Here is a 27,289-nt window from a genome sequence, read left to right as displayed (position 1 = left end):
TCCCCACAAACACAGAATTCTTCAACTCTATGAATTGGGGACTTTGAAATCCATGAACATTACGCAATTAATCGATCGTTACGTTTTGAATATCTTCACATGTTGCAATGTAGGCCCTTACAAATAGAGAAATTGAGCATCAGATCACTGAAAATCATGAGTGTTGAAAGCATATTCATGTAAATCCTCGATAGTATAGTGGTGAGTATCTCCGCCTGTCACGCGGAAGACCGGGGTTCAATTCCCCATCGGGGAGGTATTTTTGAGTAAATGATTTGTTATATACAGTTGACCGTCCGAATTGTTTGATTCATACCTCATAAAATGACCTGAAATCGGTAATGAATTCCCCACAAACACAGAATTCTTCAACTCTATGAATTAGGGACTTTGAAATCCCTGAACATTACGCAATTAATCGATCGTTACGTTGTGATTATCTCCACATGTTGCAATAAAGGCCGCTATATGTAGAGAAATTGAGCATTAGATCACTGACAATCGTGAGTGTTGAAAGCATATTCATGTAAATCCTCGATAGTATAGTGGTGAGTATCTCCGCCTGTCACGCGGAAGACCGGGGTTCAGTTCCACGTCGGGGAGGTATTTTTGAGCAAATGACTTGTTATATACAGTTGACCGTCCGAATTGTTTGATTCATACCTCATAAAATGACCTGAAATCGGTAATGAATTCCCCACAAACACAGAATTCTTCAACTCTATGAATTGGGGATTATGAAATCGCTGAATAATACGCAATTAACCGATCGTTACGTTTTGAATATCTTCACATATTGCAATGTAGTCCCTTACAAATAGAGAAATTGAGCATCAGACCACTGAAAATCATGAGTGTTGAAAGCATATTCATGTAAATCCTCGATAGTATAGTGGTGAGTATCTCCGCCTGTCACGCGGAAGACCGGGGTTCAATTCCCCATCGGGGAGGTATTTTTGAGTAAATGATTTGTTATATACAGTTGACCGTCCGAATTGTTTGATTCATACCTCATAAAATGACCTGAAATCGGTAATGAATTCCCACAAACACAGAATTCTTCAACTCTATGAATTGGGGGATTATGAAATCGCTGAACATTACGCAATTAACCGATCGTTACATTTTGAATATCTTCACATGTTGCAATGTAGGCCCTTACAAATAGAGAAATTGAACATCAGATCACTGAAAATCATGAGTGTTGAAAGCTTATTCATGTAAATCTTCGATAGTATAGTGGTGAGTATCTCCGCCTGTCACGGGGAAGACCGGGGTTCAATTCCCCGTCGGGGAGGTATTTTTAAGTAAATGATTTGTTATATACAGTTGACCGTCCGAATTGTTTGAGTCATACCTCATAAAATGACCTGAAATCGGCAATGAATTCCTCACAAATACAGCATTCTTCAACTCAATGAATTGGTGACTTTGAAATCCCTGAACGTTACGCAATTAATCGATCGTTACGTTGTGATTATCTCCACATGTTGCAATAAAGACAGCTATATATAGAGAAATTGAGCATCAGATCCCTGAAAATCATGAGTGTTGAAAGCATATTCATGTAAATCCTCGATAGTATAGTGGTGAGTATCTCCGCCTGTCATGCTGAAGACCGGGTTTCAATTCCCCATCGGGGAGGTATTTTTGAGTAAATGATTTGTTATATACAGTTGACCGTCCGAATTGTTTGATTCATACCTTATAAAATGACCTGAAACCGGTAATGAATTCCCCACAAACACAGAATTCTTCAACTCTATGAATTGCGGGACTATGAAATTCCTGAACATTACGCAATTAACAGATCGTTTCGTTTTGAATGTCTTTACATGTTGCCCTTACAGATAGAGAAATCTAGCATCAGATCACTGAAAATCATGAGTGTTGAAAGCATATTCATGTAAATCCTCGATAGTATAGTGGTGAGTGTCTCCACCTGTCACGCGGAAGACCGGGGTTCAATTCCCCGTCGGGGAGGTATTTTTAAGTAAATGATTTGTTATATACAGTTGACCGTCCGAATTGTTTGATTCATACCTCATAAAATGACCTGAAATCGGTAATGAATTCCCCACAAACACAGAATTCTTCAACTCTATGAATTAGGGACTTTGAAATCCCTGAACATTACGCAATTAATCGATCGTTACGTTGTGATTATCTCCACATGTTGCAATAAAGGCCGCTATATATAGAGAAATTGAGCATTAGATCACTGACAATCGTGAGTGTTGAAAGCATATTCATGTAAATCCTCGATAGTATAGTGGTGAGTATCTCCGCCTGTCACGCGGAAGACCGGGGTTCAGTTCCACGTCGGGGAGGTATTTTTGAGCAAATGACTTGTTATATACAGTTGACCGTCCGAATTGTTTGATTCATACCTCATAAAATGACCTGAAATCGGTAATGAATTCCCCACAAACACAGAATTCTTCAACTCTATGAATTGGGGATTATGAAATCGCTGAATAATACGCAATTAACCGATCGTTACGTTTTGAATATCTTCACATATTGCAATGTAGTCCCTTACAAATAGAGAAATTGAGCATCAGACCACTGAAAATCATGAGTGTTGAAAGCATATTCATGTAAATCCTCGATAGTATAGTGGTGAGTATCTCCGCCTGTCATGCGGAAGACCGGCTTTCAATTCACCATCAGGGAGGTATTTTTGAGTAAATGATTTGTTATATACAGTTGACCGTCCGAATTGTTTGATTCATACCTCATAAAATGACCTGAAATCGGTAATGAATTCCCACAAACACAGAATTCTTCAACTCTATGAATTGGGGGATTATGAAATCGCTGAACATTACGCAATTAACCGATCGTTACATTTTGAATATCTTCACATGTTGCAATGTAGGCCCTTACAAATAGAGAAATTGAGCATCAGATCACTGAAAATCATGAGTGTTGAAAGCTTATTCATGTAAATCTTCGATAGTATAGTGGTGAGTATCTCCGCCTGTCACGGGGAAGACCGGGGTTCAATTCCCCGTCGGGGAGGTATTTTTAAGTAAATGATTTGTTATATACAGTTGACCGTCCGAATTGTTTGAGTCATACCTCATAAAATGACCTGAAATCGGCAATGAATTCCTCACAAATACAGCATTCTTCAACTCAATGAATTGGTGACTTTGAAATCCCTGAACGTTACGCAACTAATCGATCGTTACGTTGTGATTATCTCCACATGTTGCAATAAAGACAGCTATATATAGAGAAATTGAGCATCAGATCCCTGAAAATCATGAGTGTTGAAAGCATATTCATGTAAATCCTCGATAGTATAGTGGTGAGTATCTCCGCCTGTCATGCTGAAGACCGGGTTTCAATTCCCCATCGGGGAGGTATTTTTGAGTAAATGATTTGTTATATACAGTTGACCGTCCGAATTGTTTGATTCATACCTTATAAAATGACCTGAAACCGGTAATGAATTCCCCACAAACACAGAATTCTTCAACTCTATGAATTGCGGGACTATGAAATTCCAGAACATTACGCAATTAACAGATCGTTTCGTTTTGAATGTCTTTACATGTTGCCCTTACAGATAGAGAAATCTAGCATCAGATCACTGAAAATCATGAGTGTTGAAAGCATATTCATGTAAATCCTCGATAGTATAGTGGTGAGTGTCTCCGCCTGTCACGCGGAAGACCGGGGTTCAATTCCCCGTCGGGGAGGTATTTTTAAGTAAATGATTTGTTATATACAGTTGAGGGTCCGAATTGTTTGAGTCATACCTCATAAAATGACCTGAAATCGGCAATGAATTCCCCACAAACACAAAATTCTTCAACTCTATGAATTGGGGGACTATGAAATCGATGAACATTACGCCATTAATCGATCGTTACGTTTTGAATATCTTCACATATTGCAATGTAGTCCCTTACAAATAGAGAAATTGAGCATCAGACCACTGAAAATCATGAGTGTTGAAAGCATATTCATGTAAATCCTCGATAGTATAGTGGTGAGTATCTCCGCCTGTCACGCGGAAGACCGGGGTTCAATTCCCCGTCGGGGAGGGATTTTTGAGTAAATGATTTGTTATATACAGTTGACCGTCCGAATTGTTTGATTCATACCTCATAAAATGACCTGAAATCGGTAATGAATTCCCCACAAACACAGAATTCTTCAACTCTATGAATTGGGGACTTTGAAATCCATGAACATTACGCAATTAATCGATCGTTACGTTTTGAATATCTTCACATGTTGCAATGTAGGCCCTTACAAATAGAGAAATTGAGCATCAGATCACTGAAAATCATGAGTGTTGAAAGCATATTCATGTAAATCCTCGATAGTATAGTGGTGAGTATCTCCGCCTGTCACGCGGAAGACCGGGGTTCAATTCCCCATCGGGGAGGTATTTTTGAGTAAATGATTTGTTATATACAGTTGACCGTCCGAATTGTTTGATTCATACCTCATAAAATGACCTGAAATCGGTAATGAATTCCCCACAAACACAGAATTCTTCAACTCTATGAATTAGGGACTTTGAAATCCCTGAACATTACGCAATTAATCGATCGTTACGTTGTGATTATCTCCACATGTTGCAATAAAGGCCGCTATATGTAGAGAAATTGAGCATTAGATCACTGACAATCGTGAGTGTTGAAAGCATATTCATGTAAATCCTCGATAGTATAGTGGTGAGTATCTCCGCCTGTCACGCGGAAGACCGGGGTTCAGTTCCACGTCGGGGAGGTATTTTTGAGCAAATGACTTGTTATATACAGTTGACCGTCCGAATTGTTTGATTCATACCTCATAAAATGACCTGAAATCGGTAATGAATTCCCCACAAACACAGAATTCTTCAACTCTATGAATTGGGGATTATGAAATCGCTGAATAATACGCAATTAACCGATCGTTACGTTTTGAATATCTTCACATATTGCAATGTAGTCCCTTACAAATAGAGAAATTGAGCATCAGACCACTGAAAATCATGAGTGTTGAAAGCATATTCATGTAAATCCTCGATAGTATAGTGGTGAGTATCTCCGCCTGTCACGCGGAAGACCGGGGTTCAATTCCCCATCGGGGAGGTATTTTTGAGTAAATGATTTGTTATATACAGTTGACCGTCCGAATTGTTTGATTCATACCTCATAAAATGACCTGAAATCGGTAATGAATTCCCACAAACACAGAATTCTTCAACTCTATGAATTGGGGGATTATGAAATCGCTGAACATTACGCAATTAACCGATCGTTACATTTTGAATATCTTCACATGTTGCAATGTAGGCCCTTACAAATAGAGAAATTGAACATCAGATCACTGAAAATCATGAGTGTTGAAAGCTTATTCATGTAAATCTTCGATAGTATAGTGGTGAGTATCTCCGCCTGTCACGGGGAAGACCGGGGTTCAATTCCCCGTCGGGGAGGTATTTTTAAGTAAATGATTTGTTATATACAGTTGACCGTCCGAATTGTTTGAGTCATACCTCATAAAATGACCTGAAATCGGCAATGAATTCCTCACAAATACAGCATTCTTCAACTCAATGAATTGGTGACTTTGAAATCCCTGAACGTTACGCAATTAATCGATCGTTACGTTGTGATTATCTCCACATGTTGCAATAAAGACAGCTATATATAGAGAAATTGAGCATCAGATCCCTGAAAATCATGAGTGTTGAAAGCATATTCATGTAAATCCTCGATAGTATAGTGGTGAGTATCTCCGCCTGTCATGCTGAAGACCGGGTTTCAATTCCCCATCGGGGAGGTATTTTTGAGTAAATGATTTGTTATATACAGTTGACCGTCCGAATTGTTTGATTCATACCTTATAAAATGACCTGAAACCGGTAATGAATTCCCCACAAACACAGAATTCTTCAACTCTATGAATTGCGGGACTATGAAATTCCTGAACATTACGCAATTAACAGATCGTTTCGTTTTGAATGTCTTTACATGTTGCCCTTACAGATAGAGAAATCTAGCATCAGATCACTGAAAATCATGAGTGTTGAAAGCATATTCATGTAAATCCTCGATAGTATAGTGGTGAGTGTCTCCACCTGTCACGCGGAAGACCGGGGTTCAATTCCCCGTCGGGGAGGTATTTTTAAGTAAATGATTTGTTATATACAGTTGACCGTCCGAATTGTTTGATTCATACCTCATAAAATGACCTGAAATCGGTAATGAATTCCCCACAAACACAGAATTCTTCAACTCTATGAATTAGGGACTTTGAAATCCCTGAACATTACGCAATTAATCGATCGTTACGTTGTGATTATCTCCACATGTTGCAATAAAGGCCGCTATATATAGAGAAATTGAGCATTAGATCACTGACAATCGTGAGTGTTGAAAGCATATTCATGTAAATCCTCGATAGTATAGTGGTGAGTATCTCCGCCTGTCACGCGGAAGACCGGGGTTCAGTTCCCCGTCGGGGAGGTATTTTTGAGCAAATGACTTGTTATATACAGTTGACCGTCCGAATTGTTTGATTCATACCTCATAAAATGACCTGAAATCGGTAATGAATTCCCCACAAACACAGAATTCTTCAATTCTATGAATTGGGGATTATGAAATCGCTGAACATTACGCAATTAACCGATCGTTACGTTTTGAATATCTTCACATATTGCAATGTAGTCCCTTACAAATAGAGAAATTGAGCATCAGACCACTGAAAATCATGAGTGTTGAAAGCATATTCATGTAAATCCTCGATAGTATAGTGGTGAGTATCTCCGCCTGTCACGCGGAAGACCGGGGTTCAATTCCCCGTCGGGGAGGCATTTTTGAGTAAATGATTTGTTATATACAGTTGACCGTCCGAATTGTTTGATTCATACCTCATAAAATGACCTGAAATCGGTAATGAATTCCCCACAAACACAGAATTCTTCAACTCTATGAATTGGGGACTTTGAAATCCATGAACATTACGCAATTAATCGATAATCACGTTGTGATTATCTCCACATGTTGCAATAAAGGCCGCTATATATAGAGAAATTGAGCATTAGATCACTGACAATCGTGAGTGTTGAAAGCATATTCATGTAAATCCTCGATAGTATAGTGGTGAGTATCTCCGCCTGTCACGCGGAAGACCGGGGTTCAGTTCCCCGTCGGGGAGGTATTTTTGAGCAAATGATTTGTTATATACAGTTGACCGTCCGAATTGTTTGATTCATACCTCATAAAATGACCTGAAATCGGTAATGAATTCCCCACAAACACAGAATTCTTCAATTCTATGAATTGGGGATTATGAAATCGCTGAACATTACGCAATTAACCGATCGTTACGTTTTGAATATCTTCACATATTGCAATGTAGTCCCTTACAAATAGAGAAATTGAGCATCAGACCACTGAAAATCATGAGTGTTGAAAGCATATTCATGTAAATCCTCGATAGTATAGTGGTGAGTATCTCCGCCTGTCACGCGGAAGACCGGGGTTCAATTCCCCGTCGGGGAGGCATTTTTGAGTAAATGATTTGTTATATACAGTTGACCGTCCGAATTGTTTGATTCATACCTCATAAAATGACCTGAAATCGGTAATGAATTCCCCACAAACACAGAATTCTTCAACTCTATGAATTGGGGACTTTGAAATCCATGAACATTACGCAATTAATCGATAATCACGTTGTGATTATCTCCACATGTTGCAATAAAGGCCGCTATATATAGAGAAATTGAGCATTAGATCACTGACAATCGTGAGTGTTGAAAGGATATTCATGTAAATCCTCGATAGTATAGTGGTGAGTATCTCCGCCTGTCACGCGGAAGTCCGGGGTTCAATTCCCCGTCGGGGAGGTATTTTTGAGTAAATGATTTGTTAAATACAGTTGAACGTCCGAATTGTTTGATTCATACCTCATAAAATGACCTGAAATCGGTAATGAATTCCCCACAAACACAGAATTCTTCAACTCTATGAATTGGGGACTTTGAAATCCATGAACATTACGCAATTAATCGATAATCACGTTGTGATTATCTCCACATGTTGCAATAAAGGCCGCTATATATAGAGAAATTGAGCATTAGATCACTGACAATCGTGAGTGTTGAAAGGATATTCATGTAAATCCTCGATAGTATAGTGGTGAGTATCTCCGCCTGTCACGCGGAAGTCCGGGGTTCAATTCCCCGTCGGGGAGGTATTTTTGAGTAAATGATTTGTTAAATACAGTTGAACGTCCGAATTGTTTGATTCATACCTCATAAAATGACCTGCAATCGGGAATGAATTCCCCACAAACACAGAATTCTTCAACTCTATGAATTGGGGGACTTTGAAATCCCTGAACATTACGCAATTAATCGATCGTTACGTTGTGATTATCTCCACATGTTGCAATAAAGGCCGCTATATATAGAGAAATTGAGCATTAGATCACTGACAATCGTGAGTGTTGAAAGCATATTCATGTAAATCCTCGATAGTATAGTGGTGAGTATCTCCGCCTGTCACGCGGAAGACCGGGGTTCAGTTCCCCGTCGGGGAGGTATTTTTGAGCAAATGACTTGTTATATACAGTTGACCGTCCGAATTGTTTGATTCATACCTCATAAAATGACCTGAAATCGGTAATGAATTCCCCACAAACACAGAATTCTTCAACTCTATGTATTGGGGATTATGAAATCGCTGAATATTACGCAATTAACCGATCGTTACGTTTTGAATATCTTCACATATTGCAATGTAGTCCCTTACAAATAGAGAAATTGAGCATCAGACCACTGAAAATCATGAGTGTTGAAAGCATATTCATGTAAATCCTCGATAGTATAGTGGTGAGTATCTCCGCCTGTCACGCGGAAGACCGGGGTTCAATTCCCTGTCGGGGAGGCATTTTTGAGTAAATGATTTGTTATATACAGTTGACCGTCCGAATTGTTTGATTCATACCTCATAAAATGACCTGAAATCGGTAATGAATTCCCCACAAACACAGAATTCTTCAACTCTATGAATTGGGGACATTGAAATCCATGAACATTACGCAATTAATCGATCGTTACGTTGTGATTATCTCCACATGTTGCAATAAAGGCCGCTATATATAGAGAAATTGAGCATTAGATCACTGACAATCGTGAGTGTTGAAAGGACATTCATGTAAATCCTCGATAGTATAGTGGTGAGTATCTCCGCCTGTCACGCGGAAGTCCGGGGTTCAATTCCCCGTCGGGGAGGTATTTTTGAGTAAATGATTTGTTAAATACAGTTGAACGTCCGAATTGTTTGATTCATACCTCATAAAATGACCTGCTATCGGGAATGAATTCCCCACAAACACAGAATTCTTCAACTCTATGAATTGGGGGACTTTGAAATCCCTGAACATTACGCAATTAATCGATCGTTACGTTGTGATTATCTCCACATGTTGCAATAAAGGCCGCTATATATAGAGAAATCGAGCATCAGATCACTGAAAATCATGAGTGTACCTCACCACAGAATTCTTCAACTCTATGAATTGGGGGATTGTGAAATCGCTGAACATTACGCAATTAACCGATCGTTACGTTTTGAATATCTTCACATGTTGCAATGTAGGCCCTTACAAATAGAGAAATTGAGCATCAGATCACTGAAAATCATGAGTGTTGAAAGCATATTCATGTAAATCCTCGATAGTATAGTGGTGAGTATCTCCGCCTGTCACGCGGAAGACCGGGGTTCAATTCCCCGTCGGGGAGGTATTTTTGAGTAAATGATTTGTTATATACAGTTGACCGTCCGAATTGTTTGATTCATACCTCATAAAATGACCTGAAATCGGTAATGAATTCCCCACAAACACAGAATTCTTCAACTCTATGAATTAGGGACTTTGAAATCCCTGAACATTACGCAATTAATCGATCGTTACGTTGTGATTATCTCCACATGTTGCAATAAAGGCCGCTATATATAGAGAAATTGAGCATTAGATCACTGACAATCGTGAGTGTTGAAAGCATATTCATGTAAATCCTCGATAGTATAGTGGTGAGTATCTCCGCCTGTCACGCGGAAGACCGGGGTTCAGTTCCCCGTCGGGGAGGTATTTTTGAGCAAATGACTTGTTATATACAGTTGACCGTCCGAATTGTTTGATTCATACCTCATAAAATGACCTGAAATCGGTAATGAATTCCCCACAAACACAGAATTCTTCAACTCTATGAATTGGGGATTATGAAATCGCTGAATATTACGCAATTAACCGATCGTTACGTTTTGAATATCTTCACATATTGCAATGTAGTCCCTTACAAATAGAGAAATTGAGCATCAGACCACTGAAAATCATGAGTGTTGAAAGCATATTCATGTAAATCCTCGATAGTATAGTGGTGAGTATCTCCGCCTGTCACGCGGAAGACCGGGGTTCAATTCCCTGTCGGGGAGGTATTTTTGAGTAAATGATTTGTTATATACAGTTGACCGTCCGAATTTTTGATTCATACCTCATAAAATGACCTGAAATCGGTAATGAATTCCCCACGAACACAGAATTCTTCAATTCTATGAATTGGGGATTATGAAATCGCTGAACATTACGCAATTAACCGATCGTTACGTTTTGAATATCTTCACATGTTGCAATGTAGGCCCTTACAAACAGAGAAATTGAGCATCAGATCACTGAAAATCATTAGTGTTGAAAGCATATTCATGTAAATCCTCGATAGTATAGTGGTGAGTATCTCAGCCTGTCACGCGGAAGACCGGGTTTCAATTCACCGTCGGGGAGGTATTTTTGAGTAAATGATTTGTTATATACAGTTGACCGTCCGAATTGTTTGATTCATACCTCATAAAATGACCTGAAATCGGTAATGAATTCCTCACAAACACAGAATTCTTCAACTCTATGAATTGGGGGACTATGAAATCCCTGAACATTACGCAATTAACCGATCGTTACGTTTTGAATATCTTCACATGTTGCAATGAAGGCCCTTACAGATAGAGAAATCGAGCATCAGATCACCGAAAATCATGAGTGTACCTCACCACAGAATTCTTCAACTCTATGAATTGGGGGATTGTGAAATCGCTGAACATTACGCAATTAACCGATCGTTACGTTTTGAATATCTTCACATGTTGCAATGTAGGCCCTTACAAATAGAGAAATTGAGCATCAGATCACTGAAAATCATGAGTGTTGAAAGCATATTCATGTAATTCCTCGATAGTATAGTGGTGAGTATCTCCGCCTGTCACGCGGAAGACCGGGGTTCAGTTCCCCGTCGGGGAGGTATTTTTGAGCAAATGATTTGTTATATACAGTTGACCGTCCGAATTGTTTGATTCATACCTCATAAAATGACCTGAAATCGGTAATGAATTCCCCACAAACACAGAATTCTTCAACTCTATGAATTAGGGACTTTGAAATCCCTGAACATTACGCAATTAATCGATCGTTACGTTGTGATTATCTCCACATGTTGCAATAAAGGCCGCTATATATAGAGAAATTGAGCATTAGATCACTGACAATCGTGAGTGTTGAAAGCATATTCATGTAAATCCTCGATAGTATAGTGGTGAGTATCTCCGCCTGTCACGCGGAAGACCGGGGTTCAGTTCCCCGTCGGGGAGGTATTTTTGAGCAAATGATTTGTTATATACAGTTGACCGTCCGAATTGTTTGATTCATACCTCATAAAATGACCTGAAATCGGTAATGAATTCCCCACAAACACAGAATTCTTCAACTCCATGAATTGGGGATTATGAAATCGCTGAATATTACGCAATTAACCGATCGCTACGTTTTGAATATCTTCACATATTGCAATGTAGTCCCTTACAAATAGAGAAATTGAGCATCAGACCACTGAAAATTATTAGTGTTGAAAGCATATTCATGTAAATCCTCGATAGTATGGTGGTGAGTATCTCCGCCTGTCACGCGGAAGACCGGGTTTCAATTCACCGTCGGGGAGGTATTTTTGAGTAAATGATTTGTTATATACAGTTGACCGTCCGAATTGTTTGATTCATACCTCATAAAATGACCTGAAATCGGTAATGAATTCCTCACAAACACAGAATTCTTCAACTCTATGAATTGGGGGATTGTGAAATCGCTGAACATTACGCAATTAACCGATCGTTACGTTTTGAATATCTTCACATGTTGCAATGTAGGCCCTTACAAATAGAGAAATTGAGCATCAGATCACTGAAAATCATGAGTGTTGAAAGCATATTCATGTAAATCCTCGATAGTATAGTGGTGAGTATCTCCGCCTGTCACGCGGAAGACCGGGGTTCAATTCCCCGTCGGGGAGGTATTTTTGAGTAAATGATTTGTTATATACAGTTGACCGTCCGAATTGTTTGATTCATACCTCATAAAATGTCCTGAAATCGGTAATGAATTCCCCACAAACACAGAATTCTTCAACTCTATGAATTAGGGACTTTGAAATCCCTGAACATTACGCAATTAATCGATCGTTACGTTGTGATTATCTCCACATGTTGCAATAAAGGCCGCTATATATAGAGAAATTGAGCATTAGATCACTGACAATCGTGAGTGTTGAAAGCATATTCATGTAAATCCTCGATAGTATAGTGGTGAGTATCTCCGCCTGTCACGCGGAAGACCGGGGTTCAGTTCCCCGTCGGGGAGGTATTTTTGAGCAAATGACTTGTTATATACAGTTGACCGTCCGAATTGTTTGATTCATACCTCATAAAATGACCTGAAATCGGTAATGAATTCCCCACAAACACAGAATTCTTCAACTCTATGAATTGGGGATTATGAAATCGCTGAATATTACGCAATTAACCGATCGTTACGTTTTGAATATCTTCACATATTGCAATGTAGTCCCTTACAAATAGAGAAATTGAGCATCAGACCACTGAAAATCATGAGTGTTGAAAGCATATTCATGTAAATCCTCGATAGTATAGTGGTGAGTATCTCCGCCTGTCACGCGGAAGACCGGGGTTCAATTCCCCGTCGGGGAGGTATTTTTGAGTAAATGATTTGTTATATACAGTTGACCGTCCGAATTTTTGATTCATACCTCATAAAATGACCTGAAATCGGTAATGAATTCCCCACGAACACAGAATTCTTCAATTCTATGAATTGGGGATTATGAAATCGCTGAACATTACGCAATTAACCGATCGTTACGTTTTGAATATCTTCACATGTTGCAATGTAGGCCCTTACAAACAGAGAAATTGAGCATCAGATCACTGAAAATCATTAGTGTTGAAAGCATATTCATGTAAATCCTCGATAGTATAGTGGTGAGTATCTCCGCCTGTCACGCGGAAGACCGGGTTTCAATTCACCGTCGGGGAGGTATTTTTGAGTAAATGATTTGTTATATACAGTTGACCGTCCGAATTGTTTGATTCATACCTCATAAAATGACCTGAAATCGGTAATGAATTCCTCACAAACACAGAATTCTTCAACTCTATGAATTGGGGGACTATGAAATCCCTGAACATTACGCAATTAATCGATCGTTACGTTGTGATTATCTCCACATGTTGCAATAAAGGCCGCTATATATAGAGAAATTGAGCATTAGATCACTGACAATCGTGAGTGTTGAAAGCATATTCATGTAAATCCTCGATAGTATAGTGGTGAGTATCTCCGCCTGTCACGCGGAAGACCGGGGTTCAGTTCCCCGTCGGGGAGGTATTTTTGAGCAAATGATTTGTTATATACAGTTGACCGTCCGAATTGTTTGATTCATACCTCATAAAATGACCTGAAATCGGTAATGAATTCCCCCACAAACACAGAATTCTTCAACTCCATGAATTGGGGATTATGAAATCGCTGAATATTACGCAATTAACCGATCGCTACGTTTTGAATATCTTCACATATTGCAATGTAGTCCCTTACAAATAGAGAAATTGAGCATCAGACCACTGAAAATTATTAGTGTTGAAAGCATATTCATGTAAATCCTCGATAGTATGGTGGTGAGTATCTCCGCCTGTCACGCGGAAGACCGGGTTTCAATTCACCGTCGGGGAGGTATTTTTGAGTAAATGATTTGTTATATACAGTTGACCGTCCGAATTGTTTGATTCATACCTCATAAAATGACCTGAAATCGGTAATGAATTCCTCACAAACACAGAATTCTTCAACTCTATGAATTGGGGGATTGTGAAATCGCTGAACATTACGCAATTAACCGATCGTTACGTTTTGAATATCTTCACATGTTGCAATGTAGGCCCTTACAAATAGAGAAATTGAGCATCAGATCACTGAAAATCATGAGTGTTGAAAGCATATTCATGTAAATCCTCGATAGTATAGTGGTGAGTATCTCCGCCTGTCACGCGGAAGACCGGGGTTCAATTCCCCGTCGGGGAGGTATTTTTGAGTAAATGATTTGTTATATACAGTTGACCGTCCGAATTGTTTGATTCATACCTCATAAAATGACCTGAAATCGGTAATGAATTCCCCACAAACACAGAATTCTTCAACTCTATGAATTAGGGACTTTGAAATCCCTGAACATTACGCAATTAATCGATCGTTACGTTGTGATTATCTCCACATGTTGCAATAAAGGCCGCTATATATAGAGAAATTGAGCATTAGATCACTGACAATCGTGAGTGTTGAAAGCATATTCATGTAAATCCTCGATAGTATAGTGGTGAGTATCTCCGCCTGTCACGCGGAAGACCGGGGTTCAGTTCCCCGTCGGGGAGGTATTTTTGAGCAAATGACTTGTTATATACAGTTGACCGTCCGAATTGTTTGATTCATACCTCATAAAATGACTTGAAATCGGTAATGAATTCCCCACAAACACAGAATTCTTCAACTCTATGAATTGGGGATTATGAAATCGCTGAATATTACGCAATTAACCGATCGTTACGTTTTGAATATCTTCACATATTGCAATGTAGTCCCTTACAAATAGAGAAATTGAGCATCAGACCACTGAAAATCATGAGTGTTGAAAGCATATTCATGTAAATCCTCGATAGTATAGTGGTGAGTATCTCCGCCTGTCACGCGGAAGACCGGGGTTCAATTCCCCGTCGGGGAGGTATTTTTGAGTAAATGATTTGTTATATACAGTTGACCGTCCGAATTTTTGATTCATACCTCATAAAATGACCTGAAATCGGTAATGAATTCCCCACGAACACAGAATTCTTCAATTCTATGAATTGGGGATTATGAAATCGCTGAACATTACGCAATTAACCGATCGTTACGTTTTGAATATCTTCACATGTTGCAATGTAGGCCCTTACAAACAGAGAAATTGAGCATCAGATCACTGAAAATCATTAGTGTTGAAAGCATATTCATGTAAATCCTCGATAGTATAGTGGTGAGTATCTCCGCCTGTCACGCGGAAGACCGGGTTTCAATTCACCGTCGGGGAGGTATTTTTGAGTAAATGATTTGTTATATACAGTTGACCGTCCGAATTGTTTGATTCATACCTCATAAAATGACCTGAAATCGGTAATGAATTCCTCACAAACACAGAATTCTTCAACTCTATGAATTGGGGGACTATGAAATCCCTGAACATTACGCAATTAACCGATCGTTACGTTTTGAATATCTTCACATGTTGCAATGAAGGCCCTTACAGATAGAGAAATCGAGCATCAGATCACCGAAAATCATGAGTGTACCTCACCACAGAATTCTTCAACTCTATGAATTGGGGGATTGTGAAATCGCTGAACATTACGCAATTAACCGATCGTTACGTTTTGAATATCTTCACATGTTGCAATGTAGGCCCTTACAAATAGAGAAATTGAGCATCAGATCACTGAAAATCATGAGTGTTGAAAGCATATTCATGTAATTCCTCGATAGTATAGTGGTGAGTATCTCCGCCTGTCACGCGGAAGACCGGGGTTCAGTTCCCCGTCGGGGAGGTATTTTTGAGCAAATGATTTGTTATATACAGTTGACCGTCCGAATTGTTTGATTCATACCTCATAAAATGACCTGAAATCGGTAATGAATTCCCCACAAACACAGAATTCTTCAACTCTATGAATTAGGGACTTTGAAATCCCTGAACATTACGCAATTAATCGATCGTTACGTTGTGATTATCTCCACATGTTGCAATAAAGGCCGCTATATATTGAGAAATTGAGCATTAGATCACTGACAATCGTGAGTGTTGAAAGCATATTCATGTAAATCCTCGATAGTATAGTGGTGAGTATCTCCGCCTGTCACGCGGAAGACCGGGGTTCAGTTCCCCGTCGGGGAGGTATTTTTGAGCAAATGATTTGTTATATACAGTTGACCGTCCGAATTGTTTGATTCATACCTCATAAAATGACCTGAAATCGGTAATGAATTCCCCACAAACACAGAATTCTTCAACTCTATGAATTGGGGATTATGAAATCGCTGAATATTAGGCAATTAACCGATCGTTACGTTTTGAATATCTTCACATATTGCAATGTAGTCCCTTACAAATAGAGAAATTGAGCATCAGACCACTGAAAATCATGAGTGTTGAAAGCATATTCATGTAAATCCTCGATAGTATAGTGGTGAGTATCTCTGCCTGTCACGCGGAAGACCGGGGTTCAATTCCCCGTCGGGGAGTATTTTTGAGTAAATGATTTGTTATATACAGTTGACCGTCCGAATTGTTTGATTCATACCTCATCAAATGACCTGATTTCGGTAATGAATTCCCCACAAACACAGAATTCTTCAATTCTATGAATTGGGGATTATGAAATCGCTGAACATTACGCAATTAACCGATCGTTACGTTTTGAATATCTTCACATGTTGCAATGTAGGCCCTTACAAACAGAGAAATTGAGCATCAGATCGCTGAAAATCATTAGTGTTGAAAGCATATTCATGTAAATCCTCGATAGTATAGTGGTGAGTATCTCCGCCTGTCACGCGGAAGACCGGGTTTCAATTCACCGTCGGGGAGGTATTTTTGAGTAAATGATTTGTTATATACAGTTGACCGTCCGAATTGTTTGATTCATACCTCATAAAATGACCTGAAATCGGTAATGAATTCCCCACAAACACAGAATTCTTCAACTCTATGAATTAGGGACTTTGAAATCCCTGAACATTACGCAATTAATCGATCGTTACGTTGTGATTATCTCCACATGTTGCAATAAAGGCCGCTATATATTGAGAAATTGAGCATTAGATCACTGACAATCGTGAGTGTTGAAAGCATATTCATGTAAATCCTCGATAGTATAGTGGTGAGTATCTCCGCCTGTCACGCGGAAGACCGGGGTTCAGTTCCCCGTCGGGGAGGTATTTTTGAGCAAATGATTTGTTATATACAGTTGACCGTCCGAATTGTTTGATTCATACCTCATAAAATGACCTGAAATCGGTAATGAATTCCCCACAAACACAGAATTCTTCAACTCTATGAATTGGGGATTATGAAATCGCTGAATATTAGGCAATTAACCGATCGTTACGTTTTGAATATCTTCACATATTGCAATGTAGTCCCTTACAAATATAGAAATTGAGCATCAGACCACTGAAAATCATGAGTGTTGAAAGCATATTCATGTAAATCCTCGATAGTATAGTGGTGAGTATCTCTGCCTGTCACGCGGAAGACCGGGGTTCAATTCCCCGTCGGGGAGTATTTTTGAGTAAATGATTTGTTATATACAGTTGACCGTCCGAATTGTTTGATTCATACCTCATCAAATGACCTGATTTCGGTAATGAATTCCCCACAAACACAGAATTCTTCAATTCTATGAATTGGGGATTATGAAATCGCTGAACATTACGCAATTAACCGATCGTTACGTTTTGAATATCTTCACATGTTGCAATGTAGGCCCTTACAAACAGAGAAATTGAGCATCAGATCGCTGAAAATCATTAGTGTTGAAAGCATATTCATGTAAATCCTCGATAGTATAGTGGTGAGTATCTCCGCCTGTCACGCGGAAGACCGGGTTTCAATTCACCGTCGGGGAGGTATTTTTGAGTAAATGATTTGTTATATACAGTTGACCGTCCGAATTGTTTGATTCATACCTCATAAAATGACCTGAAATCGGTAATGAATTCCTCACAAACACAGAATTCTTCAACTCTATGAATTAGGGACTTTGAAATCCCTGAACATTACGCAATTAATCGATCGTTACGTTGTGATTATCTCCACATGTTGCAATAAAGGCCGCTATATATAGAGAAATTGAGCATTAGATCACTGACAATCGTGAGTGTTGAAAGCATATTCATGTAAATCCTCGATAGTATAGTGGTGAGTATCTCCGCCTGTCACGCGGAAGACCGGGGTTCAGTTCCCCGTCGGGGAGGTATTTTTGAGCAAATGATTTGTTATATACAGTTGACCGTCCTAATTGTTTGATTCATACCTCATAAAATGACCTGAAATCGGTAATGAATTCCCCACAAACACAGAATTCTTCAACTCTGTGAATTGGGGATTATGAAATCGCTGAATATTACGCAATTAACCGATCGTTACGTTTTGAATATCTTCACATATTGCAATGTAGTCCCTTACAAATAGAGAAATTGAGCATCAGACCACTGAAAATCATGAGTGTTGAAAGCATATTCATGTAAATCCTCGATAGTATAGTGGTGAGTATCTCTGCCTGTCACGCGGAAGACCGGGGTTCAATTCCCCGTCGGGGAGTATTTTTGAGTAAATGATTTGTTATATACAGTTGACCGTCCGAATTGTTTGATTCATACCTCATCAAATGACCTGATTTCGGTAATGAATTCCCCACAAACACAGAATTCTTCAATTCTATGAATTGGGGATTATGAAATCGCTGAACATTACGCAATTAACCGATCGTTACGTTTTGAATATCTTCACATGTTGCAATGTAGGCCCTTACAAACAGAGAAATTGAGCATCAGATCGCTGAAAATCATTAGTGTTGAAAGCATATTCATGTAAATCCTCGATAGTATAGTGGTGAGTATCTCCGCCTGTCACGCGGAAGACCGGGTTTCAATTCACCGTCGGGGAGGTATTTTTGAGTAAATGATTTGTTATATACAGTTGACCGTCCGAATTGTTTGATTCATACCTCATAAAATGACCTGAAATCGGTAATGAATTCCTCACAAACACAGAATTCTTCAACTCTATGAATTAGGGACTTTGAAATCCCTGAACATTACGCAATTAATCGATCGTTACGTTGTGATTATCTCCACATGTTGCAATAAAGGCCGCTATATATAGAGAAATTGAGCATTAGATCACTGACAATCGTGAGTGTTGAAAGCATATTCATGTAAATCCTCGATAGTATAGTGGTGAGTATCTCCGCCTGTCACGCGGAAGACCGGGGTTCAGTTCCCCGTCGGGGAGGTATTTTTGAGCAAATGATTTGTTATATACAGTTGACCGTCCGAATTGTTTGATTCATACCTCATAAAATGACCTGAAATCGGTAATGAATTCCCCACAAACACAGAATTCTTCAACTCTATGAATTGGGGATTATGAAATCGCTGAATATTACGCAATTAACCGATCGTTACGTTTTGAATATCTTCACATATTGCAATGTAGTCCCTTACAAATAGAGAAATTGAGCATCAGACCACTGAAAATCATGAGTGTTGAAAGCATATTCATGTAAATCCTCGATAGTATAGTGGTGAGTATCTCCGCCTGTCACGCGGAAGACCAGGTTTCAATTCACCGTCGGGGAGGTATTTTTGAGTAAATGATTTGTTATATACAGTTGACCGTCCGAATTGTTTGATTCATACCTCATAAAATGACCTGAAATCGGTAATGAATTCCTCACAAACACAGAATTCTTCAACTCTATGAATTGGGGGACTATGAAATCCCTGAACATTACGCAATTAACCGATCGTTACGTTTTGAATATCTTCACATGTTGCAATGAAGGCCCTTACAGATAGAGAAATTGAGCATTAGATCACTGACAATCGTGAGTGTTGAAAGCATATTCATGTAAATCCTCGATAGTATAGTGGCGAGTATCTCCGCCTGTCACGCGGAAGACCGGGGTTCAGTTCCCCGTCGGGGAGGTATTTTTGAGCAAATGATTTGTTATATACAGTTGACCGTCCGAATTGTTTGATTCATACCTCATAAAATGACCTGAAATCGGTAATGAATTCCCCACAAACACAGAATTCTTCAACTCTATGAATTAGGGACTTTGAAATCCCTGAACATTACGCAATTAATCGATCGTTACGTTGTGATTATCTCCACATGTTGCAATAAAGGCCGCTATATATAGAGAAATTGAGCATTAGATCACTGACAATCGTGAGTGTTGAAAGCATATTCATGTAAATCCTCGATAGTATAGTGGTGAGTATCTCCGCCTGTCACGCGGAAGACCGGGGTTCAGTTCCCCGTCGGGGAGGTATTTTTGAGCAAATGATTTGTTATATACAGTTGACCGTCCGAATTGTTTGATTCATACCTCATAAAATGACCTGAAATCGGTAATGAATTCCCCACAAACACAGAATTCTTCAACTCTATGAATTGGGGATTATGGAATCGCTGAATATTACGCAATTAACCGATCGTTACGTTTTGAATATCTTCACATGTTGCAATGTAGGCCCTTACAAACAGAGAAATTGAGCATCAGATCGCTGAAAATCATTAGTGTTGAAAGCATATTCATGTAAATCCTCGATAGTATAGTGGTGAGCATCTCCGCCTGTCACGCGGAAGACCGGGTTTCAATTCACCGTCGGGGAGGTATTTTTGAGTAAATGATTTGTTATATACAGTTGACCGTCCGAATTGTTTGATTCATACCTCATAAAATGACCTGAAATCGGTAATGAATTCCTCACAAACACAGAATTCTTTAACTCTATGAATTAGGGACTTTGAAATCCCTGAACATTACGCAATTAATCGATCGTTACGTTGTGATTATCTCCACATGTTGCAATAAAGGCCGCTATATATAGAGAAATTGAGCATTAGATCACTGACAATCGTGAGTGTTGAAAGCATATTCATGTAAATCCTCGATAGTATAGTGGTGAGTATCTCCGCCTGTCACGCGGAAGACCGGGGTTCAGTTCCCCGTCGGGGAGGTATTTTTGAGCAAATGATTTGTTATATACAGTTGACCGTCCGAATTGTTTGATTCATACCTCATAAAATGACCTGAAATCGGTAATGAATTCCCCACAAACACAGAATTCTTCAACTCTATGAATTGGGGATTATGAAATCGCTGAATATTACGCAATTAACCGATCGTTACGTTTTGAATATCTTCACATATTGCAATGTAGTCCCTTACAAATAGAGAAATTGAGCATCAGACCACTGAAAATCATGAGTGTTGAAAGCATATTCATGTAAATCCTCGATAGTATAGTGGTGAGTATCTCCGCCTGTCACGCGGAAGACCAGGTTTCAATTCACCGTCGGGGAGGTATTTTTGAGTAAATGATTTGTTATATACAGTTGACCGTCCGAATTGTTTGATTCATACCTCATAAAATGACCTGAAATCGGTAATGAATTCCTCACAAACACAGAATTCTTCAACTCTATGAATTGGGGGACTATGAAATCCCTGAACATTACGCAATTAACCGATCGTTACGTTTTGAATATCTTCACATGTTGCAATGAAGGCCCTTACAGATAGAGAAATTGAGCATTAGATCACTGACAATCGTGAGTGTTGAAAGCATATTCATGTAAATCCTCCATAGTATAGTGGCGAGTATCTCCGCCTGTCACGCGGAAGACCGGGGTTCAGTTCCCCGTCGGGGAGGTATTTTTGAGCAAATGATTTGTTATATACAGTTGACCGTCCGAATTGTTTGATTCATACCTCATAAAATGACCTGAAATCGGTAATGAATTCCCCACAAACACAGAATTCTTCAACTCTATGAATTAGGGACTTTGAAATCCCTGAACATTACGCAATTAATCGATCGTTACGTTGTGATTATCTCCACATGTTGCAATAAAGGCCGCTATATATAGAGAAATTGAGCATTAGATCACTGACAATCGTGAGTGTTGAAAGCATATTCATGTAAATCCTCGATAGTATAGTGGTGAGTATCTCCGCCTGTCACGCGGAAGACCGGGGTTCAGTTCCCCGTCGGGGAGGTATTTTTGAGCAAATGATTTGTTATATACAGTTGACCGTCCGAATTGTTTGATTCATACCTCATAAAATGACCTGAAATCGGTAATGAATTCCCCACAAACACAGAATTCTTCAACTCTATGAATTGGGGATTATGGAATCGCTGAATATTACGCAATTAACCGATCGTTACGTTTTGAATATCTTCACATATTGCAATGTAGTCCCTTACAAATAGAGAAATTGAGCATCAGACCACTGAAAATCATGAGTGTTGAAAGCATATTCATGTAAATCCTCGATAGTATAGTGGTGAGTATCTCCGCCTGTCACGCGGAAGACCGGGGTTCAATTCTCCGTCGGGGAGGTATTTTTGAGTAAATGATTTGTTATATAAAGTTGAACGTCCGAATTGTTTGATTCATACCTCATAAAATGACCTGAAATCGGTAATGAATTCCTCACAAAGACAGAATTCTTCAACTCTATGAATTGGGGACTTTGAAATCCCTGAACATTACGCAATTAATCGATCGTTACGTTGTGATTATCTCCACATGTTGCAATAAAGGCTGCTATATATAGAGAAATTGAGCATCAGACCACTGAAAATCATGAGTGTTGAAAGCATATTCATGTAAATCCTCGATAGTATAGTGGTGAGTATCTCTGCCTGTCACGCGGAAGACCGGGGTTCAATTACCCGTCGGGGAGTATTTTTGAGTAAATGATTTGTTATATACAGTTGACCGTCCGAATTGTTTGATTCATACCTCATAAAATGACCTGATATCGGTAATGAATTCCCCACAAACACAGAATTCTTCAATTCTATGAATTGGGGATTATGAAATCGCTGAACATTACGCAATTAACCGATCGTTACGTTTTGAATATCTTCACATGTTGCAATGTAGGCCCTTACAAACAGAGAAATTGAGCATCAGATCGCTGAAAATCATTAGTGTTGAAAGCATATTCATGTAAATCCTCGATAGTATAGTGGTGAGTATCTCCGCCTGTCACGCGGAAGACCGGGTTTCAATTCACCGTCGGGGAGGTATTTTTGAGTAAATGATTTGTTATATACAGTTGACCGTCCGAATTGTTTGATTCATACCTCATAAAATGACCTGAAATCGGTAATGAATTCCTCACAAACACAGAATTCTTCAACTCTATGAATTGGGGGACTATGAAATCCCTGAACATTACGCAATTAACCGATCGTTACGTTTTGAATATCTTCACATGTTGCAATGAAGGCCCTTACAGATAGAGAAATTGAGCATTAGATCACTGACAATCGTGAGTGTTGAAAGCATATTCATGTAAATCCTCGATAGTATAGTGGCGAGTATCTCCGCCTGTCACGCGGAAGACCGGGGTTCAGTTCCCCGTCGGGGAGGTATTTTTGAGCAAATGATTTGTTATATACAGTTGACCGTCCGAATTGTTTGATTCATACCTCATAAAATGACCTGAAATCGGTAATGAATTCCCCACAAACACAGAATTCTTCAACTCTATGAATTAGGGACTTTGAAATCCCTGAACATTACGCAATTAATCGATCGTTACGTTGTGATTATCTCCACATGTTGCAATAAAGGCCGCTATATATAGAGAAATTGAGCATTAGATCACTGACAATCGTGAGTGTTGAAAGCATATTCATGTAAATCCTCGATAGTATAGTGGTGAGTATCTCCGCCTGTCACGCGGAAGACCGGGGTTCAGTTCCCCGTCGGGGAGGTATTTTTGAGCAAATGATTTGTTATATACAGTTGACCGTCCGAATTGTTTGATTCATACCTCATAAAATGACCTGAAATCGGTAATGAATTCCCCACAAACACAGAATTCTTCAACTCTATGAATTGGGGATTATGAAATCGCTGAATATTACGCAATTAACCGATCGTTACGTTTTGAATATCTTCACATATTGCAATGTAGTCCCTTACAAATAGAGAAATTGAGCATCAGACCACTGAAAATCATGAGTGTTGAAAGCATATTCATGTAAATCCTCGATGGTATAGTGGTGAGTATCTCCGCCTGTCACGCGGAAGTCCGGGGTTCAATTCACCGTCGGGGAGGTATTTTTGAGTAAATGATTTGTTATATACAGTTGAACGTCCGAATTGTTTGATTCATACCTCATAAAATGACCTGAAATCGGTAATGAATTCCCCACAAACACAGAATTCTTCAACTCTATGAATTGGGGATTATGAAATCGCTGAATATTACGCAATTAACCGATCGTTACGTTTTGAATATCTTCACATATTGCAATGTAGTCCCTTACAAATAGAGAAATTGAGCATCAGACCACTGAAAATCATGAGTGTTGAAAGCATATTCATGTAAATCCTCGATAGTATAGTGGTAAGTATCTCCGCCTGTCACGCGGAAGACCGGGGTTCAATTCACCGTCGGGGAGGTATTTTTGAGTAAATGATTTGTTATATACAGTTGACCGTCCGAATTGTTTGATTCATACCTCATAAAATGACCTGAAATCGCTAATGAATTCCCCACAAACACAGAATTCTTCAACTCTATGAATTGGGGATTATGAAATCGCTGAATAATACGCAATTAACCGATCGTTACGTTTTGAATATCTTCACATATTGCAATGTAGTCCCTTACAAATAGAGAAATTGAGCATCAGACCACTGAAAATCATGAGTGTTGAAAGCATATTCATGTAAATCCTCGATAGTATAGTGGTGAGTATCTCCGCCTGTCACGCGGAAGACCGGGGTTCAATTCTCCGTCGGGGAGGTATTTTTGAGTAAATGATTTGTTATATAAAGTTGAACGTCCGAATTGTTTGATTCATACCTCATAAAATGACCTGAAATCGGTAATGAATTCCTCACAAAGACAGAATTCTTCAACTCTATGAATTGGGGACTTTGAAATCCCTGAACATTACGCAATTAATCGATCGTTACGTTGTGATTATCTCCACATGTTGCAATAAAGGCCGCTATATATAGAGAAATTGAGCATCAGACCACTGAAAATCATGAGTGTTGAAAGCATATTCATGTAAATCCTCGATAGTATAGTGGTGAGTATCTCCGCCTGTCACGCGGAAGACCGGGGTTCAATTCCCCGTCGGGGAGGTATTTTTACCAAACGCTTCAGCGTGGTATTAAGAGTTTGTTTTCAGGGGTGGGTGATACCAAGGTGGGAAATGGATGCACATATGGGGTTAATTCCTTGAATTGCATTATAGAGGGTTCAGGCTGAAATACAATATATAGTGTTTTCATGTTTCGTCTGATATTTCTGTGGTATTCTGCTGCTGTAAGTAATGCACGATTTGTTCCGAAATTCAGTATATTGTGTGTATTCCAGGGTTATTCGTTTTTTGCTGAAAACACCCCTATTTTTTAGTGGCAGAGTTTGAATAGTCTCACTCCCACTGGGAAATCTGCATTGTTGCTTGAATGTGAGTTAATTAAACACATTTTCCAGACCGGCGAAAGAGTATGCAACAGCCAATTTTAACAGCCTGTCACGTGATTTTAGTCTGAATGTCAACATGAAGAGGCTAGTCCATTTTACGCAGGAGTAATTGGGAGTAGAATATGTGAGGAATAGTATCAACAGAGATGTGTATAGTGAAAAGTAATATCTATCCTTCATTTACATTTCTGAGCATTTCTGTTTTAGTATATTGGTTTGAAAATGTTGAACTTGCATGATTTGCAATGTGTTTTTTTAATGGGACTCCCCTATTGATCGAATCCCGGGTTTGAACGAGAACGGCACACCACGTGATTCGTTTGAATACAATGCTGATGGCAAACATGCCGTGTTACTGCGGTACTCCACTGACGGGATGACTTACTGCATGCTACAACTTCGCTTGTGATGTTGCTTGTTAGCCATGGATTACATGAATCTTGATTACCAGTCTAATGTTGCTCATTTGACGTTGGTAATCTTTATTTGGATCTGAGTAACTTCCTGGTACTTCGTACTATGATAAAAATCAGTCAACATACATCAAGTTCTCTCAATCGTAGTATTCCATGTGATGTACACCTAATATGCCAAAAATGTTGCTGAACGATTTGAACTGAATAAAAATAGCAGACGAAAATTTGTTTACAAAATAAAAATACTTCGGTTGCCAATGAAAACCGGTAAAAAACAAGCAATATGTTTTCGGCTGTTATCATGGAAGGGACATGAACGTGAAGCTAACGTCTGTTTATAACTAAAACCGGGCACCTTATACGAGGTTTGCAAAATAACATGGCAGTCATTAGAAGTCACTTTATTTTATTGTTAGGACGTATTCAGCCGTTAAATGTATAATTTCCAATCGTTTTGCGATAGTATTTTCTAGATTGGAAGCAGCATTTACATTTTATTCAAAGTTCAAAGCTGCGTTGGGATTCCGTTGACAGTGGTAACAATGTCGGCGCCGGTGATCTCTTACCAGTGCGCAACGTAGCCAAAATAAAAGGCATGATCCTTTGGGCACAGCTATTACAAGACTTTGGCTGTTGCCATGGTAGCGGTGGGTCAGGATTGTTTTTCCAATTAGTGATGGTACGACCTGCCTGTCAAGTATGAACCGTGACAAAATCAGCCAAGCCAAAAAAAAAATCACAGAAGAGTTAAAAAGCCATTCCTGCTGAACAGTTACTCTAACTTCGGGGTCAACTTTCTCATTAATGAAAAAAGATATCAAAAATTCAAATAGTAACTTTTTGCCCACACTCCAGCCGAGTACAATGAGCTATGTCTGAGGTGTTGTATCACAGGGAGTTGGACAAACTTGTGTATTTTAATAAATTATTGAATAATAAAATGTTATATAACTTTTCTTTTACCCCCCTCCTCTTCCTGGTATCTATTTCAAGTATTTTTGTCAGGTTCAAATCGTTCACCAGCATTTTTGGCATGTTAGATGTACATCACATAGAATACTAGGATTGGGAGAACTTAATGTTTGTTGACCACCTGGAATCTGAGTTTTATAAATCTTGAAGGGCTCTCGGAAGATCCACCCGCTGCCTGGACCCGCAGTAAAATCT

General features: G+C 39.1%; 15 non-coding genes across 15 annotated transcripts; all 15 read left to right on the top strand.

Moving 5' to 3' along the window:
* Positions 1-3,638: 3,638 nt before the first annotated feature.
* On the top strand, positions 3,639-3,710 carry TRNAD-GUC (transfer RNA aspartic acid (anticodon GUC)). Its single transcript has one exon. It is a non-coding gene; the product is annotated as a tRNA-Asp (tRNA).
* A 276-nt stretch (positions 3,711-3,986) lies between these two features.
* TRNAD-GUC (transfer RNA aspartic acid (anticodon GUC)) lies at positions 3,987-4,058 on the top strand. The gene has a single exon. It is a non-coding gene; the product is annotated as a tRNA-Asp (tRNA).
* A 2,696-nt stretch (positions 4,059-6,754) lies between these two features.
* On the top strand, positions 6,755-6,826 carry TRNAD-GUC (transfer RNA aspartic acid (anticodon GUC)). The gene has a single exon. It is a non-coding gene; the product is annotated as a tRNA-Asp (tRNA).
* Positions 6,827-7,448: 622 nt separating this feature from the next.
* Positions 7,449-7,520, top strand: TRNAD-GUC (transfer RNA aspartic acid (anticodon GUC)). Its single transcript has one exon. It is a non-coding gene; the product is annotated as a tRNA-Asp (tRNA).
* Positions 7,521-7,795: 275 nt separating this feature from the next.
* TRNAD-GUC (transfer RNA aspartic acid (anticodon GUC)) lies at positions 7,796-7,867 on the top strand. The gene has a single exon. It is a non-coding gene; the product is annotated as a tRNA-Asp (tRNA).
* A 275-nt stretch (positions 7,868-8,142) lies between these two features.
* TRNAD-GUC (transfer RNA aspartic acid (anticodon GUC)) lies at positions 8,143-8,214 on the top strand. The gene has a single exon. It is a non-coding gene; the product is annotated as a tRNA-Asp (tRNA).
* A 623-nt stretch (positions 8,215-8,837) lies between these two features.
* Positions 8,838-8,909, top strand: TRNAD-GUC (transfer RNA aspartic acid (anticodon GUC)). The gene has a single exon. It is a non-coding gene; the product is annotated as a tRNA-Asp (tRNA).
* A 275-nt stretch (positions 8,910-9,184) lies between these two features.
* On the top strand, positions 9,185-9,256 carry TRNAD-GUC (transfer RNA aspartic acid (anticodon GUC)). The gene has a single exon. It is a non-coding gene; the product is annotated as a tRNA-Asp (tRNA).
* Positions 9,257-9,694: 438 nt separating this feature from the next.
* TRNAD-GUC (transfer RNA aspartic acid (anticodon GUC)) lies at positions 9,695-9,766 on the top strand. The gene has a single exon. It is a non-coding gene; the product is annotated as a tRNA-Asp (tRNA).
* A 622-nt stretch (positions 9,767-10,388) lies between these two features.
* Positions 10,389-10,460, top strand: TRNAD-GUC (transfer RNA aspartic acid (anticodon GUC)). The gene has a single exon. It is a non-coding gene; the product is annotated as a tRNA-Asp (tRNA).
* Positions 10,461-12,286: 1,826 nt separating this feature from the next.
* On the top strand, positions 12,287-12,358 carry TRNAD-GUC (transfer RNA aspartic acid (anticodon GUC)). The gene has a single exon. It is a non-coding gene; the product is annotated as a tRNA-Asp (tRNA).
* A 622-nt stretch (positions 12,359-12,980) lies between these two features.
* Positions 12,981-13,052, top strand: TRNAD-GUC (transfer RNA aspartic acid (anticodon GUC)). Its single transcript has one exon. It is a non-coding gene; the product is annotated as a tRNA-Asp (tRNA).
* Positions 13,053-14,370: 1,318 nt separating this feature from the next.
* Positions 14,371-14,442, top strand: TRNAD-GUC (transfer RNA aspartic acid (anticodon GUC)). The gene has a single exon. It is a non-coding gene; the product is annotated as a tRNA-Asp (tRNA).
* A 622-nt stretch (positions 14,443-15,064) lies between these two features.
* Positions 15,065-15,136, top strand: TRNAD-GUC (transfer RNA aspartic acid (anticodon GUC)). Its single transcript has one exon. It is a non-coding gene; the product is annotated as a tRNA-Asp (tRNA).
* Positions 15,137-25,288: 10,152 nt separating this feature from the next.
* TRNAD-GUC (transfer RNA aspartic acid (anticodon GUC)) lies at positions 25,289-25,360 on the top strand. Its single transcript has one exon. It is a non-coding gene; the product is annotated as a tRNA-Asp (tRNA).
* Positions 25,361-27,289: the final 1,929 nt, after the last annotated feature.

This window comes from Saccoglossus kowalevskii, chromosome 17, assembly GCF_978046115.1.
Source record: "Saccoglossus kowalevskii chromosome 17, keSacKowa6.1, whole genome shotgun sequence".
NCBI lineage: Eukaryota > Metazoa > Hemichordata > Enteropneusta > Harrimaniidae > Saccoglossus > Saccoglossus kowalevskii.
Note: the sequence above shows the minus strand (reverse complement) of the source record. Positions and strands in the feature narration are given on the sequence as shown.